The sequence below is a fragment of the Hemiscyllium ocellatum genome, chromosome 19 (assembly GCF_020745735.1).
Source record: "Hemiscyllium ocellatum isolate sHemOce1 chromosome 19, sHemOce1.pat.X.cur, whole genome shotgun sequence".
Classification (NCBI taxonomy): domain Eukaryota; kingdom Metazoa; phylum Chordata; class Chondrichthyes; order Orectolobiformes; family Hemiscylliidae; genus Hemiscyllium; species Hemiscyllium ocellatum.
The window spans coordinates 61,122,954-61,140,905 of NC_083419.1; the positions used below are offsets into that span (position 1 = coordinate 61,122,954).

Genomic DNA, 17,952 nt, shown 5'->3' on the forward strand with positions numbered 1-17,952 from the left:
TTTGAGAGTTCATTCAGTATTCTAACAGTAGCTTAGAAACTTACGAAACCGGCTGATCGGTGTTTTCAGACTTCTGTATCTTCTCCCTGATGATGGAGGTTGTAGAAAAACATTGCCAGGGTGGGATGGATCTTTGAGAATGCTGGTGGCCTTTCCTTGACAGAGGACCTAGTAGATGGATTCTATAGATAGGAGGTTGGCCTTTGTGATTGGCTGGGTTGATTTCACCACTCTCTGTAACTGTCTCTGATCCTGAATGGTACAGTTGCCATTCCAGGTAGTGATACATCCAGACAGAATGCGGTCAATGGCGCACCTATAAAAGTTGGCAAGGGTATACCCCGTCATGCCAAATTTCCTCAGTTGCCTGAGAAAGAGGACACATTTATGGGCCTTTGTAACCAGCGTGTCCTTTCCAAATGCATGTAAATCTTGTTCCTCAGAATCCCCTCCAACAACTTACCCACTGATGATGTAAGGCTCACTGGTCTTATAGCTCCCTGACTTTTCATTACAGCCTTTCTTAAATAATGGCACATGAGGCAACTTCCAGTCATCTGGCACCTCACACATGGCTGTCAGTGATACAAACACCTCAGCAAGGAACCCAGCGATCTCTTCCTTCGCTTCTCACATAGTTCAGGGAAACACCTGATCTCTGGAATTTACCTACCTTAATGAATTTTAAGACCTCCAGCTCTTCCTCTTCAGCAATATGGATACTTTACAAGACTTCACTATTTATTGCCTCAAGTTCCCTAACTTCCATATCATTCTCCACTCCACTGACACCAAATATGTATCTCCCCCATTTCCTGTGGTTCCACATACAGATGGCCACATTGATCTTTCAGGGACTCTATTCTCTCCCTAGTTACTCTTTTACAATTCTCACTCAACCAGTCCCTTCCCAGTATACTTGCATTTGGTGTTTGCAAAACCACCTGGATTCCCATTTTTACCAGTATTGTTGGGATAATGGAGTGCCTCAGGGGCCAGTGCTGGGCCCATTGCTGTTGTTATGTATATTAATGATTTGGATGAGAAGGCACAAGGCATGATTAGTAACTTTGCAGATGACACTAAAATAGGAGGCATTGTGGACAGTGAGAAAAGGTTATCACAAATTGCAGCTGGTCCTTGATCAGCTGGTAAGCGGGCTGAGAAATGGCAAATGGAGTTTATCACAGATAAGGGCGAGGTCTTGTATTTTGGAAATTCAAATCAAGGTCAGAATTCCCTGGTGAATGGTAGGACCGTAAGGAGTGTAATGGAACCGCGAGATCTTGGAGTTCAGGTGTCTAGGTCTCTGAAAGTGGGGTCACAGGTAGGCAGGGCAGTGAAGGCAGCTTTTGTCATACTGGCCTTCATCAGTCAGGGCACTGAGTATAGAAGTTGGGAAGTTATGTTGCAGTTGTACAGGACATTCCTGAGGCCACGTTTGGAATATTGCGTTCAGTTTTGGTCACCTTGCGATAGGAAGGATGTTATTAAATTGGAAAAAGTGCAGTAGAAATTTACAAGGATGTTGCCAGGAATCAACGGTCTGAGTTATAGGGAAAGGTTGTACAAGCTATGACTTTTTCCTTTAGAGCATAGGGTACTGAGGGGGAGTCTTATAGAAGTGCATAAGATCATGAGAAGCATGGATAGAGTGAATACACTCAGTGTTTTTCCCAGGGTTGGGGAATTGAGAACTAGAGGGCATCAGTAAAAGGTTAGAGGGAAAACAATAAAAGGAAACCTCGGGGCCAACATTTTGACACAGAGGGTGGTAAGCATATGGAATGAGCTGCCAGTGGAAATGGTTGAGGCTAGTAAGTTAACAACATTTAAAAGGCATTTGGGCAAATACATGAATAGGAAAGGATTAGAAGGATATGGGCCAAATGCAGGGAAATGGGTGTAGAGTGGATAAACATTTTGGTGGGCATGGACCGGTTTGTGCCAAAGAGCCTGTCTCCATGCTGCAGGACTCTATGATTCTATGGACACCATGGCAAACCTTCAAATTCCAAATGCTGAACAAACAGAATTTAACTAATTCAGTCACCATGAAATAGTGTCCCCAATAACAGGCCGCTCAATGCTGAACAACACAGCTCGCAATCTGGTTGATCTGCAAGTTCATGGAACACACATTTGTATGAGTTGGGGGATAAAATGAGTCCAGATGCCTTGTAATGTAGTCAACATAATTCCATGCTGTTCATAAGCTGCAAATATCAGGGAATTCTGACTTGTACCACGAAATACCCAATTGAGAATCAAATGCAGTCTGATATTTCTGTCAAGGAGAGTAAGAAACATACACTGGGTGAAAGTTAGAGGCACAAACTGTTCCTGGCAGCCTGAATGCTGATGAATAAAACTGTCGTGGTCATTTGGTAATCCAGAATTTGGGTATTGCTAAAAACAAAAAGACACTGACATCTTGCATGCATCAGGATATTTTGCAAGAAATGTCAACATAAAGGGAAAATAGCATTCCTACTGGAAAGGAAAGTGCTGATTGTTTGACAAGTGGACTCAGTGATAAAAGTGTTGCCATGGAAAATGCACTATTAATCTGGAATAACAGTTAACTGGCAGGCATTGTTTATATTTTAAACTCTGCAAGTTAACTTCAGTTGATCAGTGCATTGCACTGAGGAACGAACTAGCAAATGCCAATTTGAAACAGGCAGTGTGTTTGGATATGTTCTGTTTTCAGTGTGTTAATGCATGTAACTTCATGCAGTGAAATATATGTGTTACACATGTGGTACTCCACACTGCAAACCTGCCTGACACAACTAAATTAGTAATTCTTCCAACACTCAGGATTATCCAGCACTTGTTGTCCAAAACAGGATACATCTAACATTAGACTCTTTGCGAACATGAGCTGGTTGGATCCAGGAACCTGATTAGAGATGGAGCCTTTCTATGTTGATCAACTCATAAGAGGTCTCAGTCATATGCAGGTAGGCTTGTTGTTCTTAAAAGCTTAGTGTTTGCAATCAAGCCGGCCTCAGCCAACAAGCCCATCTAAGTGAGGCAGTCACACACACTGGTTGACCCTAGCAAAGCTGACCAGTGCAGGCAAGTAGGGCTCAACTCAAAAGGCCATGTTTTGTGCTGATGTCCTTGACCTGTGCAAGCATCTGTAGGAAAGCTGTACGCTCTGATAGATATACCATGGCACTCAATCATGCTGCAATACTCTTCAGCCATGTTCCCTTCAGCTAACCTCAGCAAGCCAACTCTGCCCAAGCTGCCTCCAACTGGGGCAATTACCTCTCATTGCTGTCCATAGGGATGACTGCTTCCCCTCTTTCCTGGAAATCTGTTGGAGAACTTCCAGGGAGATATCACTAAAGTGTTGCACTGCCTTTTATTCCTGGTCTCTGACATCTCCAGGAGTTGAGGGTGGGGCGGGGGAAGGACAAAGATTACGTGATGCTCCCAGGTTGCAGGGAGTCAAACACTGTCTGTATGCCTTTTAAATGGCAAACCAGGAAGATTAGATTAGATTAGATTCTCTCCAGTGTGAAAACAGGCCCTTCGGCCCAACAAGTCCACACCGACCCTCCGAAGAGTAACCCACCCAGACCCATTTCCCTCTGACAAATGCACCTTACACTATGGATAACATAGCATGGCCAATTCACCTGACCTGCACATCTTTGGAGTGCGGAGGAGATTCCTTCCTGAACATGGAGTGAGCTGAGAAGAGCACAGTCACTGGGAAATCCTGCCCCACCCTCTGCCACTTTTTTCCCTCCACATTTAGTTTCAAAGGGGGTCATTCGGCCTATTCTCTCAGTACTAGCTTCCAGGTTCTGCTCCCTTCCGGTTCTCTAGACCTTGATCATGTAATTCTGACAGAATCATTGTACCTTTGTCTGATGCCTGTCACATTTCACTTCATCAGAATGTTAAAAAGGGACCACCTTTCCCTTTTGACACACACCCTGTGATGAAAATGTGAACCCTTGGTGACACTTGCTGCACACCAGCTCCAGCTGCTTTGACTGTCCTGAGAACGCTGCTCTTAACAGGAACGAGTCACAGCTCCAGCTGCAGATAGAGTCATGCAGTTCTACAGCATGGAGACAGGATCTTTAGCCCAAAACTGGTCCATGCCGACCAAGAGTACTGTATCTCCAACCATCATTCTGATCAGACCATGTCGGGCTAGCAATGAAATGTGCCACTTCCCTCTACCCTCAACTTGTCCTACTTTAACTGCACCGCCTTCTGCCTGCTCCATGCATGCCATCAAGGATAGCTTTGATGTGTACTTTGTCGGCATCAGGTTTGCACTGTTGTTACACAGGAGCAACACGGGTATGTTCCCCAAGAGCAGGATGCTGCCATCAAGCCAAAGACATGTTCTGTCACACAAATGAACAATGTCGTATACGGATTAATATCAGGTATGTGGGCTACATTTCCAAATGCAGATGGCAGATCTTAGCAAATTTCGTATCCTTCCAGCCATTTGCAACTAACAAGCCTTATGCTCCTACAAGTGTAAGTTGACATACTGTTGGCAATGGCAACAGAGTGCCACACCTCTCCATTAGATGCTGCATGTGCAATAAATTTCTGTCCTCGCTGCAGGTACCAACGTGGTGCCATTACCACCACAATCCATTGCCCAGAGCTCACACGTAAAAAGTAGCTTCAAAACTCAGCAACCCACTCAACTGAGAACGTACGCACCTTACAGCTTTCCGCCAGAGGCTTGTACAGGACAGGGACGTCAGCATAAAAGATGGCCTTTTGAGCTGAGCCTGTTTTTTCAGTCCCGCCTTGGTCAGCTTTGCTGGGGTTAGCCAGTGGGGCTGCCTCACTTGGACAGGCTTGTCGGTTAGTGTAGGCTTGATCCTGAACACTAAGCATTTATGAACAAGCTGGCCTGCATACAACCTTAGGAGTTGATCAACATGGAAAGGCTTCAGCTCTAAACGGGTTCCTGGATCCAGTCTGGGAAATCCCGGGAAACTGAAATTCTGCCTCCCTTCCATCATGTGTACACATTAAGCTACAAATGAAGACAATCACATAGGCTCAAGCAACACTACTTGAAATGATCAAATAGAATTAGATCTTAAACACCCAATAAAACTACTAAAATCTTTCACCGTCTTTCCTCTTCTTGGAGATACAGACAAAACTGCTTCCATTTTCTATTTTCCAGTCGCTGCAAATTACCCCTTGTCCTTTGGTTTCAAAGATTTGAGTGTTCGCAACCAGGAATTTAATAGACAGGCTTGTCCAAGTCTGAAGGTGGTAGGAACTCCCTTCAAGAGTTGCCAGGCACCTTCGGAAAACCCAAAGGCAATGTGTTTTTGCATCTACAATGTTTGGAGCAAAGATGAGAGGATTGATGTAGCCAAAGCTTCCAAACAGCAGAAAAGGGTAAAGCAGGAAGAGAAGAGAGGGAGAAAGACTGAATATAGTCCTGATAACCTGAAATGAGAGGTCAGCCAAGCAAGTATTCGTCAGAGCTAAGCACAACACAGCTGAACTCCAAAGGGATTTGAGAATGCATGCAATAAACTCATTCTGCTGTTAAAATGGAAACAAGGATGCTGTTTTTAAGCCTGTATATTGGTCGTGAGCAGCACTCCAAGCATTGTCTCCCACTGGGGGTATGTTTAAAATTCCAAGCCGCAACATCAAGGGATTCCAAAGAAGTGTTGTACACTACCATATTAATGATTTTTTTTGCTACCTAAAGAACGAGCTGCATTCAAATGCCTGTTTATATCAAAGCTTACTCTCACAGATTTCCAAAGGAGCGCTTGCTGTGCATGTCCGAGTGAGACTGAAGGCATACTCACACAAAAGATGTTTTTAACACGGTAAAAGGGGGCAAGACATTACACAGGAGCATCAGACTAAATGGAACAACAAGTGACATGGACTGAAATGGGGAGCGTGGCCAAACATTTGACCAAATAAATAGATTGGGAGGTTCAGGAGACAGGAACACTATCTCAAACTTGTCAGGACCTCCACAAGTAGATATGGGGCCATTGAAAGAACTATGTTAAGACTTTTTACAAGGAGGACTGAAACCAAATAACCACAGCAAATATCCATAGCAAACCCAACATAACAAACCAAAGCATCAGCTGACTTTCCTCTACAATCCCAAATGGACTTGCTGCATGTTTTTAGCGGCTTTTGCTTCAGAATTCCTGTGCAAGCGCTTGTGTTCCATGGTCCAAACCTTATGATTGACGACAGCAGACATCAAAGAACCCAAATGAAATGAGTGAAGGTACAGCCATTTTGCCAATACACCCAGCATACCATGCAACGCTGATCAGAGACACAATAACATTCTCAGAGGAAACTGCATTTCCCACGATGTGACCAGAAGTGTAATTCTCTACATTTCATACAGAGGAAAGTGAAACTAGTTGGGGAATTGTGGGTGAGTATATCTGTGAGCGAGCATTGCAATTTCAAATACAGAGAGAGGGTCAGAGCTGTGCTTAGCAAGAAACATGAGGGGTCCATTACGTTAACAAGCACCTCAGACATTCCACAGGTTTACAGCACATCTGGCTGGAAATCCAAAGTGGAAACAGTTTAATTAACAGCAGAGCTGAGAAGTCAGAAATAGGCCTTTTACTTCCCAAATTAACTTCTAATCGAGACTTTGGAGTGTGGACTAATTACGAGGAACAAATTAACTTGTTATGGAAGTAGAAGTTATTTAAAAAGTTATAAGCTAAGTTATTAAAAGAAAGTGTTTGTAGGTGAACTTTGGTGATTTACCCAGGTAGAGTCGAAGTGTGGTGCTGGAAAAGGACAGCAGGTCAGGCAGCATCCGAGGAGCAGGAGCAAGGGAATCAGGATGAAGGGCTTATGCCCAAAACGTCGATTCTCCTGTGCTTTTCCAGCACCACACTCTTGACTCTGATCTCCAGCATCTGCAATCGTCACTTTTTCCTGATTAACACAGGTAGAGGAACTTCCCTTGTGCACGGACTGTGTTATGAACTGGGCAATGCTCATTATTTAATGACTGAGAATAACACACTAATGAAATTCCTCATTTGAGCAACACATTGTTCCACCAACCTGGATCTGCCCTACCCGTGGTATCTCGTATGTTCAGCTCAGCAGATCCATGAGAGTCAAGCTTCCAGGTCACTCTCTTTAAATGTCAATCAAGGCGAAAGATAAGATCCACATTGCAAACTAGTGCCAGAGCCGGAAAGAGAATTCCCCATTCCGACCCATAGGTTTTCAATCACTCTGAGAGGTGAGATACTCCAAGCAAATGACCTGAGGAGGTCCAACTCTAACCACATCCTTTTGGTCAGTGACCAACAACCAGCCTGACTTAAAACAATTAATATCACATATTAAGATGGCAACTCATCCAATTTAAAAGCAGATTTGATCAAATCTATGGAATTCCTGAAAGCATTTATTCATTTACCTAGGCTGGGAGGAGTGGTGTGAAAGCTGTGCTGCTTTTCGACAGTGGACTATGGAAGAATAGAGTCACAGAGATAAAACAGACCCTTTGCTCCAACCCAGATATCCTAAATTGAAACATTAATTGAGCTTTAATTCTCTTGATCTCAGAATAATTGGTATGCCTTCAAACATCCCTCCCAGCGGCATCAGAAGATGGAGCAGTAAATGGCCTGTTGCAGAGATGATGTGAAAGCTTCAAAGTACATTGACTCCAGCTATGAAGAGCAGTCTCGCACCAATAGAAAGCAGGTGGGAGCCGACACAAATTGTTTTATCGAAGGCACAGCCAACAACTGAAGCTATAATACCGTCAGCCAAAATCCAAGTTAGCCTTGTTCAGCATGCTTCGGTCTCGGTGCTATGTTGGTCTCATTTGACCCACCAGCAAGTTTCCTTGCTGCTACACTTCTGGTCCAGTCCGACATAATTACAAGTTAAAAATTAGCTGCAAAATCCATTTGGATTAACCATTCGCCCCAACCAGTGACTTCCCTCTCAAGTTGGAGGATGAACACAGCAGGCATGCACCGGCACATGGAGCCTGGCCTTATCCAGATCAAAGTGATGAGCAAGTGACAGCCATTCACCTGAACCTATGTCGCCATCTTGCCTTCAACATTTTTAGTTCCTTTAGGAGGCTGGCTTCTAAACTCATGTTTTAGAAGCAACATTGCTCAAATGTGCTTGAGGTAGTCAGGCAGGAACATAATGCATTTGGATGAAATTCCTTTGCTTATTGTGTCAATAGAGGTGTGAGACCATGCCGTGGGATGTAAATATTGTGGACACAGGAATACAAACCATGACATTGCTACAATGAACACAATGACCCCCAATGTGTGCAGAAAACTTGTCCCACACATGAAGTTGCTGCATAAAACAATTGCATACTAAGTGTACCCGATTATAAAGAATCGCAAACAGTAAATATTCTCAGAGCATCCGCCAAAAAAAAAGTACAAGGTTTTTCTGTGATTCCCAAGTCCCAAACGCCCCGTTCTGTACCATTTGTGTTTGGACATTGCTAACAAGGCCAACACTTGTCACCCTGATTGGCCTCAAACTGGATGGCCCATAAGGCCAGTTCAGATGGTCATTAAAAGACAACCACACTGATGGGGCTCTGAAGTCGCATGTAGATCGGCCATGTTAGAATCTCAGATTTCTTTCCCCAAAGCACATTAGTGAATCCAAGCGTTTTCATGACAATCCATTATAGTTTTGTAACAAGCATCATCAAGATCTTTCTGTTTAATCCCATATTTAAATGATGGCCTTAAATTTCACCAGCTACCACAGTAGGTTCTGCGTCTATGTGGACCACTCGCCTGGGCCTTTGGATTACTGCCATGATCACAACACTACAATCTGTCCTAATAGCCCCATCCTGTACCTGCCATCAGTTCTACCTTTTCCTTCAGCCTACAATGTGACAAGGTGGCAGTGAAACAACTTCTTTATTTCCAACCCAGCATAAATGCATCAACCATTTATCTTTTTTTTTAAAAAAAGAGCCAAAATTAAGCTCAATTGTTGGTGGCAACTGTTACTGAAATCAATGTGAAAATGACTCGGCACCTCACACCATGTTTTATCGTGACTTCCAACTAAAGCTGTCACTCTTGATCTTATGTACCATCAGTAAAAAGCACTATGATCGAGGACTGCATGTAGGTGCGTGTTTTTAACACTGTGCTTTACGGGTTTTTTTTGCAACTCACACATTCACTGGAATGTACCTTTTCGGAACGCTACTCCAGAATCCCTATAAAGAGAAACACAAACTGCTAAAATTGTCACAAGCCAACAGTCACCCATTGGTTATTGCAAGTGGAAGACTGATACTAGATAGCTGCCTGGTTCTGTAGGAAATTTGAGCTCATGGAAATCGTTACAAATCCCCACGAGAGAGACGAGAATAAGATACCAAATACAGTGCTCGAAGCATTCGGCTGCTAGATGTGTCCTCTGACATTGTCCCTTGCCCCCTCCTCCCTCTCCGCAGGCTGCAGAATACAGAGCTGAAATGATAAATGAGCTGCAATTTCTCTTCCATTTCCAGTGCATTCTGATTAATGGCAAATGCAGTTTTACCCAATGTATGATCCCCTCACTTAGTGAGATGTTAGAAACACCACAGACACACAGTCTGCATATTGTACGGCTGGAGGTCAGACAACTCCTCTGGGGTGGCTTTGCATCCCCATCCCTCTGGTCCCACAGGGCGGCTCTCTCATTACAGAGGGATGGCTGGTGGGGACTTTAACCTGAAGGGTCACCATGCCTCAGGCAAGGAACAAGATTGAGAAAATAGGACCGAGATGGTAACTTCAGCTGGGGTAGAAATTGAACCCGTGTTATTGACATCACTCAGTAGACTAGCCATCCAGCCAATCGAGCTAACCAGCAATCCCCGCACACACAACATAAAAGAAAGAAATATATTACACTCTTCATTATACAGCTTTGATTCCTGAACTGAAGGAATTGCAATGCAAATTATTCCTAATCTTCTACAAAGCTATTTAACAAAGTCGTTGAGGTGAATATTAATGTGCTTCAAAGGGTATTGTTGATTTATATCACATTCATACTTGAAGTTTTGTTCATATTGGACTAAAATTTGACTGTTCGCTGAGAAAGAGAAGTTCCCAACAGACTGCCTTGTAGTAATGTCCTAGCACTAGGCCAGCAGGTCTGGCTTCAAGTCCTTTCTGCCTTGTAGGTACAATATAACATGACCAAACAGGCTGATTGAAGTAACTAGATAAAAGACCAGTTCTGAGAAGGGTCACTTGACCTGAAACGTTAACTCTGATTTCCTTCCACAGATGCTGCCAGACCTGCTGCGTTTTTCCAGCAATTTCTGTTTCTGTTTGAACTAACTGGAGCCTTTCTAGACAGGCAGCTGAGTTACAGAATTAGTCCCCTCTCCAGTCCCTTCTCATGTCCCTGAAGATGGGTCACAAAGATACACTTTGCAAATTAAGTAAATTTTTAAAAAAAATCTTCTCCACCTCCTGATGCTGCCTGGCCTGCTGTGTTCTTCCAGCCTCCTGCCTGTCTACTACTGATGAGTGTTTATGACAATCTGGCAGCTATCGTGCCCAAAGTTGCAAGATTCACCAAGCCCAACGTCAGAACTTGCCTGATCGAACCATCAGTACAGCCCGATAAAGTACATTTCCACCTGAACAGCTTCTCCCAAAAACATTGTCCATTTTTAGGCTTGTAACCAGTGGGCTCTTTATAAAAAAAAGGCAATAGAAAGGTGACACAGACCACAGCCAGTTCCTTTGCTCTACTGCTTTTGCTGAGCTCAGCTGGCCTGTTATGATCAGTCTCCACCCCTCTGCAGTCAGGGAACCGAAAACAAAGTTCTCCAAGATTTATGCCCCCAATCACGACAGAGTAGTTAGGTGATTGGTTTTCACCAGCAGTGGGCTGAAGGACATTTTTTTCTGTGCTGTAGATCTCCGAAACGACAGGCAAGCACTTCAAATCCTCACCGGCACAGTGTGGCACTCCCACAGTCACCTGGGAATGTCTGGCCCAAGACCGTCCAAAATGGGGGAGCAGCATCCAGAAAGGTGTCAAGCATCTCGAGGTTTGCCATCAAGAAAAAAATGGAAGCTCGGCAAAAACAGCATAAGGAGTGCGCTGCTGCAGCAACACTCTGCCCACCCCTTCCCACAACCACCTTCTGCCCCAAGTGTAACAGAGCCTGCGGTGGCTGCATCTTTCTGTACTGTCACTGAGGACTCACCCCGAGAGTGGAAGAAAACATTCCTCGTCTATGCAGGAACTGCTAATAATGACTTGTATATATAAATTATTTGTAATCATTAAGTACAGTAATCTGGCCCATGTTTTCTGTGAACTTGGGTGTAATTACCTCTAGCTCATCTCTCCACGCTTCAGGCTCTCTGCCTTTATTCCTGATGAAGGACTTTTGCCCGAAACATCGATTTTCCTGCTCCTTGGATGCTGCCTGAACTGCTGTGCTCTTCCAGCACCACTAATCCAGAATCTGGTTTCCAGCATCTGCAGTCATTATTTTTACCTGTTTTTACTTATTGAACAGGTAAACTGAATTTTGTGTAAGTCAATAAAATTTTTAACTTTTATGACAACTCCAGGAATAGTGTAACCCATTGTAAAATACTTCTTATCTTGTGTCCGAGAGAATAAAAAACTCTTCGTAAAACAGCCTTCAATTAAATATCTATAGAGACTGGCAATCGTAGCACCCCATTGCAACAACAACCATACATTTACAATAGCCGGAGTTATGTCATGCCCAACAATAAGGTTTCATGTTGAACTGAAAAGGACTCTCCACTGAAGCAAAGAAAATACTTCTCCAAAAGGGAAGAGTACTGTACAAGGCAGGGGAGGAGGGACAGTTTGCCTTTAAACTTGATATAACCCATTGTTTCACCACCTGACAACTGACCAGCCTGAGCTCCACTGGGTATTACTACGGGGACGATAGGGGCAGGGGGGCTGAAGGGAAATTAGATACAAACATCTGGATAGATGCAGATGGAATGACAGGAAAGCGTACGATAATGAAAAGCACTTCCAGACACTGTTTCTCCTGACTATGATCCATTGCTTTATTAATTTGTGCATACTGCTTTCTTCAGAGATTGGTAACTCCATTATCCTTCTGAAAGGCTACAGGGAGGACTGTCTCAAAAACAGTCCCGACTCCACTCCTGATCCTATCCACTGCAGGAAATTAAAGCACCTATAACCCGATTAGTTAGAACTTCCAGAGACACTTTCTGAATTTGCTTTTAACAGTAAATTCAGCTGTTTTCATGTAAAACTGGACAAATAAGACTGACACAGAGATTTCAGAATTTATTGAAGCTGAGCGAAGGAAAATGGACTCTCTGTGTAATGTGTAAACGGACTGCTTAAACAATATTTTAATGTTCTAACTTCCTTCACGCCCGAAGCCGTTAACATTTTCACTCAGAACGGCCCAAATGTCAGCCCAACCTATCTGACCATGACAGTACCACACAACAAAACCCTAATTTCGCATCACCCAATGTCTGCCCCACACACAGCACTCTGAATCGCAGGACTGCTATGGTACAGGCGGCAACTCCCTGGCCCATCATGTCTGCACTAGCCCTCCAACAAGGATTTAGATTGAGTGTTGTTTGCCTGCCTTTTTCCACAATTATTGTCTCTATTCAAACTATCACTTGGATGTCTCAGTTGACTCGGTCTCCACCACACTTCCAGACAATGCAGACTCACAACAATCATTCGGTAGATTTAACACATTATATTCGCCACTTTTGGAATTCACTTCAAAACTGCCTTCTCATTCTCAACCCCCTTCTGAGCAGGAACAGTTTCTCCCTGCCTACTCTAAGCACACTACTTCATGGCAATGAAAAATTCTGATTAGATCTCCTCTAAGCATTCTGCTCTCCAAGGAGAACAGACCTGACCTCATCCATCATCCACAAAGTCCAAGTTTTTCATCCCTGGAACCATGCTCCCATTCTCTCTCTAACGGATTCACACCCCAAAGTGTGGCAGAACTGTATACAGCTGAGGACTGGTAAGGATCTTGTAAATTTTCAAGATAACTCCTTGCTCTTCTGCTCAAGGCTGCTTTAAATGAAGCCTAGCAAACTGTATGCTTCATTCAATGCTTCCACTACCTGATGCTGGAGGAATGAGCTTTATGGCTACTGGTGGCTTAGTGTCAAGTAGTTAATGGTAAGGCAACAGAGTAAAATCTGGGATCCTTCAAATGTATGTAGCTTTGCAGCATCAGTTGTCTTCCCCACCATCTCAGCCCATCCCAATGCCAAAGCACTCTCCACACCTTGGTTATCATCCATCTTTTTACTCCTATGTCATTGTCACCTTCGCAACTAGCTTATGGAAATCGATGCCTATACCCAATCCAGAATTGCTGTCCTTTGATCTGCCTTTGGTGTCTGCCCACTTTATTGGAATGCGACTAGGTGAATAACATACCTTATCACGGGAAGCGATGTGAGGTCACATGACTTATTAGAGATGGCTCTCTCCAGCAGGGTCATGGTCATTTTGCACCTTCTCCTACATGCCACCAGTCAACATTTATGGCAAGCAAGTCTTTCGTAATCTTTACCAAGCTCGGATGCAACCTAACTAAAATCGAAGAGTTCCCAGTGCTTCAATGCAAAATTCTCATCCTGGTTTTGAACTCTCTTCAAGTCCTCATTCCTACCCCTTCTCCAGCTCGATAACCCCACACCCGGATTCTCAATTAGGGCACCAACCCTCTCTACAGCTGGCTGTACGTTTAGTCTTTTCGGCGTTGGACTTTGGAATTCGCTGCTTTAATCTCTGTTCAAGACTTTTAGCGTCATACCCTTCTGTCAAGATGAAAAATACAGGATGAGAGTTCAGGAAGACAAGGGGGAGATGGTTTGAATTTTGAGGAAATTCATTTAAATTTTATTAATCTTACAAGGTGCGGGATTTTTTTGGGGTAATATATGTTAATATGACTTATTTTAAAGTTTGGATTTTGAAGTGGTGTCTTGTGAATTTTAGTGTCCGCGTATGAGGGGTTTTACCAACTTTGTCAGTATTTCTGGAGTCTTATTTTTAAAACTAGGATAGGAGAGTGAGTGAGCTCCTTGGGTGAGAATGAATATTTGTTTGCACTACGAGAGTTTTATGAGGGGGATCAGAATAAACACTGAAGAAATCAGTTTGCTTTCAGTGCAAAGCATCAGCAACTGATTTTTTTGTTTTTGCAAGAAAAATAAATCACAGCATTGGAAAGTTTTCAGTTTCAGTTTACAGATGTCTTGCTTGGAGTGAGATGTATGAAAGAGTTTCTCCTAGAACAAGGAGCTAGCTCGAGAAAATTAGGATATAGGTGGCCTCGGTTGTAATGGTTTTAGTTTGAAAATATCTGACCAAAGAGTGTGGTTAAAACCACGAAGGGGTTATCCCAAGTTGTTAAAGTCTAAAGCTCAGTTGCGAGAATCCTCAAGGAAGAGCTATCAAAATCTCAAAACTGGGGACTGAATGAAACAATTATGTCACACCTAGACATTTGATAGAGGAAATTTTCTGATGATTGAGTAATATGATGGTGTTTGCTCAATGGGATTGTATTTTTAACCAGGCACTTCAGAATCCTTCAAAATGTGTTATATGTAAATAGCTTGGTTTCTCTATTTTATCTTCTCTTTTTTGCATAATAAACTTACGGTTTATTGTTAAAACCAAATCTGCTGCATTGCATGATGTGCTTGAGTGAAAATGCACTTTGTTAAATACAAACATAACAAAATATGAACTATCAGTCCAGATTTCAGTCCGGGATCTGATTTGACTAGTACTGTAAGAACAGGATCATAATCCAAGTTAGTGAAAAATAATTTTCCCAACTTGTGGAACATCCACATTTCTGATCAGCAAAGGACAGGAAAAGAGGGAAGTCATCCATTTTGATGTTTCTTTACTGCTTTTATGTTGCCTGGGATTTACAGAACTTCCCTGGGGATGATAAAGACAAATCACTTACCTCAATATGACAAAGCGTTGGTTGATTCATTGGATAAATAGCACTATTTACAACCAATGAATAAACAGCTGAGTGCACAACACTCCATAGAGAGTCTCTTGCTCTAAGTCGACTCTATTTTCCTGATACAAATTGGTACAATTTCTTTATTCTTAAGACAAGGTCAGCATTGGCATTTACTGGCAATCCGAAACAGCCTCAGCAAATCTCTTTAGGGCATCACAAGACACTTACAAATGAGCAAAGCCATTAAACAGATATTAATTCATCCATCGAAGAGAAACAATCCTCTATTGTTTCATCTAATGGTTCCTAAACGGACTCCAAGGCTTTCACCACCATCATTGTGCCCAAACTCCTATCTCAAACACTTTCACATTGATAGCAAAAGCTTTCTGACATCAGTCCTAATGTTGCTTTTATGATATGTACCTGTCTGTGCTTTTCGGATTCCCACTGCGTAATCTAAAGGTTGGACTATCTTTTGCAAAGTGTTTACTTCACAACATACAGACCCACAACAGACACAGAGCACAATCTTGCCTATAGTACAGCACTAACCATTTGCTGCTAACTAAAACCAACTACAAATATGGGTCTCTTCAATCACATTTAGCACACAAACCATTTTCATGGGCGATGGAAGCTTCTTTATTATCATACCCACTAACAATATTGTAAATGACAGTCCCTTTAAGAATGAATTTGGGTTTTGTCTCGATATAATAGAGAGCAGCTCTCCCATTGGAGAGTATATTTAATGGCTGGCTTCATTCTACCACCAGGCAGTGGGGGTCGTCAGTGGGGGATGCTCTACTTGGAAGACCTCCCAATTTCCATTGAGGACCAGGATGGAAATCCCGCACAATCGTGTGTTAAGGTAGTTCACAGGCTCCCATACCAACTGCAGTGCCATGAACATAGTTTGTGGGAGGATGTACTTCCTATCTAGTTCATTAAAACAAAACATCTCATTATGTTTTGGTTGCACTTCAGCCCTGTGTCCTTGATCCTCACTGTCTGAGCACACGGAGTTGGAATGCGGGCAGGTCAGGGAATGCTCCTCATGAGCCTGGCTAAATGTTGTCATCAACAGGACCAGCCAGCTTGCCACAGACAGTAACTGCTGAATCGAGAGTGTGGTGCTGGAAAAGCACAGCAGGTCAGTCAGCATCTGAGGAGCAGGAAAATCGACGTTTTCATCCAGCTCTTCATCAGGAAAGGGCTAACTGCTGAACGTCTGCCTTTCTTATGTTTTTATATCAGTACCTGGGCGTCCTTAGAGACAGCATCCATTGGTGGACTCGAAGCCTTTTGGGATACCTGGACAATACACAAGCTGGGGTACATTATCTCACCCAACAATACAATTTGATTTAGACCCCTCACCTCTTTTTATCTTTTTTGTTCTGCTTCATTTTTGTCACACAGTCCCTGATGGACAGCGTCTATGATGTGTTATTAGATAGTTTGTAAATTTGGTGGGACGGCTTGTTTTATTAAAGGCATTGCTTTACACCTGTAAAGTGAATTGGTTGGTAAGTGGGGAGAGCGCAGACTGGAGTGTGCATTGAATGAAGAAACTCAAAGGAACAATCATGGGAGAGAGACTGACTCCTGCTTCAGTAAATGGATGAAGAACAATATAACATTCACAAGCAGCCAAGGTCTGTTTCCTGCTTCTGAGTTGACTTATTCTATAATAGGGACACACAATATTGAACAAGTTCAATAAATAGTAAGGTATGTAAGAAATGGGGGTAAGGTGCACAGGAGATTGTGCACAATTGTGTCACTTGCACATATTCAGCAGTCATTTGATGATCCACACAGAGTAGCAGAAAGACCATGTTAACTCTGATGCACCTGCAACCAGCAGTAACACTGCACCACAACGAGGTACGTCTCAGGTAATTCCTTTCTGTGTTGAAATGATCAACACAGAAGCAAGGTATCGTGCAAATTATGTCCCTTACCTTTGTATCAGGCTTCAACTGGAACCACTCATCCTGGAAACCTGCCTTGAACGCCAAACATACCAAAAGAAATCAAATATTTCACAGGTGGAGAAAAAGGTGCAGCCCTCCACATCTTTCTTCTCTTGGCTAGGTGCCTGCGTTTGCTCATTTACTGTAGGTGTCAAAAGAAAGGTAACAACTCAGGGGAACTGTTTTGGCATTTGACACCCAGTCTCCAATTACCAATACCAAAGGGTCTCAAAGCTCCCAGTTTTCAACAGTTCCGGGCACCAGAACACATAGGTTTCTCTCCTTCCGCATTTATAACCACAGTGAATAGCCATTTCATCTGGTTCAGGGCAAATTGTATTGGTTAGTGGGCAACCTACTGTTTGAAAGCTCTTCATTGTAGCTCTGCATACTCAGTGACACCTCACGGTGCTGGAGTACCACCAATGCTGCCTGCGCAAGATCCTGTGAATCCACTGGGAAGACCGACACCAGAGTCCTTGACCAGGCCAACATTCCCAGCATCAAGGCATTGACCCCCACCCCCACCCCCTTCCCCCTTGATTGGCTGCAATGGGCTGGGCACATCATCCCCATGATCAACACAAGACTCCCCAAGCAGGTGCTCTACTCCCAGCTCCGAAATGGCAGGTGAGCTGCAGGTGGACAGAGGAAGGGCTTCAGGGATACCCTCAAGGCTTCCCTGGCGAAGTGCAGCATTCCCACTTACACCTGGAAATCACTGGCCCAAGACCAAAGTGGAGAAAGCAACATCCGGGAAGGTGTTGAGCACCTTGAGACTTGCCATCTGGGAAAACTGGAAACCAGGGGAAAACAGCGAAAGGAATGTGGTGTCACACCAACGCCCCACCCACCCCTTCCCATGACTGCTACCTGCCTCAAGTGTGATAGAGCCTGCGGTAGCCGCATTGG

At 43.5% G+C, this 17,952-nt stretch overlaps 1 protein-coding gene across 4 annotated transcripts in view; it reads right to left on the reverse strand.

Moving 5' to 3' along the window:
• The window catches only part of nrcama (neuronal cell adhesion molecule a), a 405,372-nt gene that overhangs the window by 226,622 nt on the left and 160,798 nt on the right, over positions 1-17,952 (reverse strand). The gene's annotated exons all lie outside the window — the stretch shown is intronic.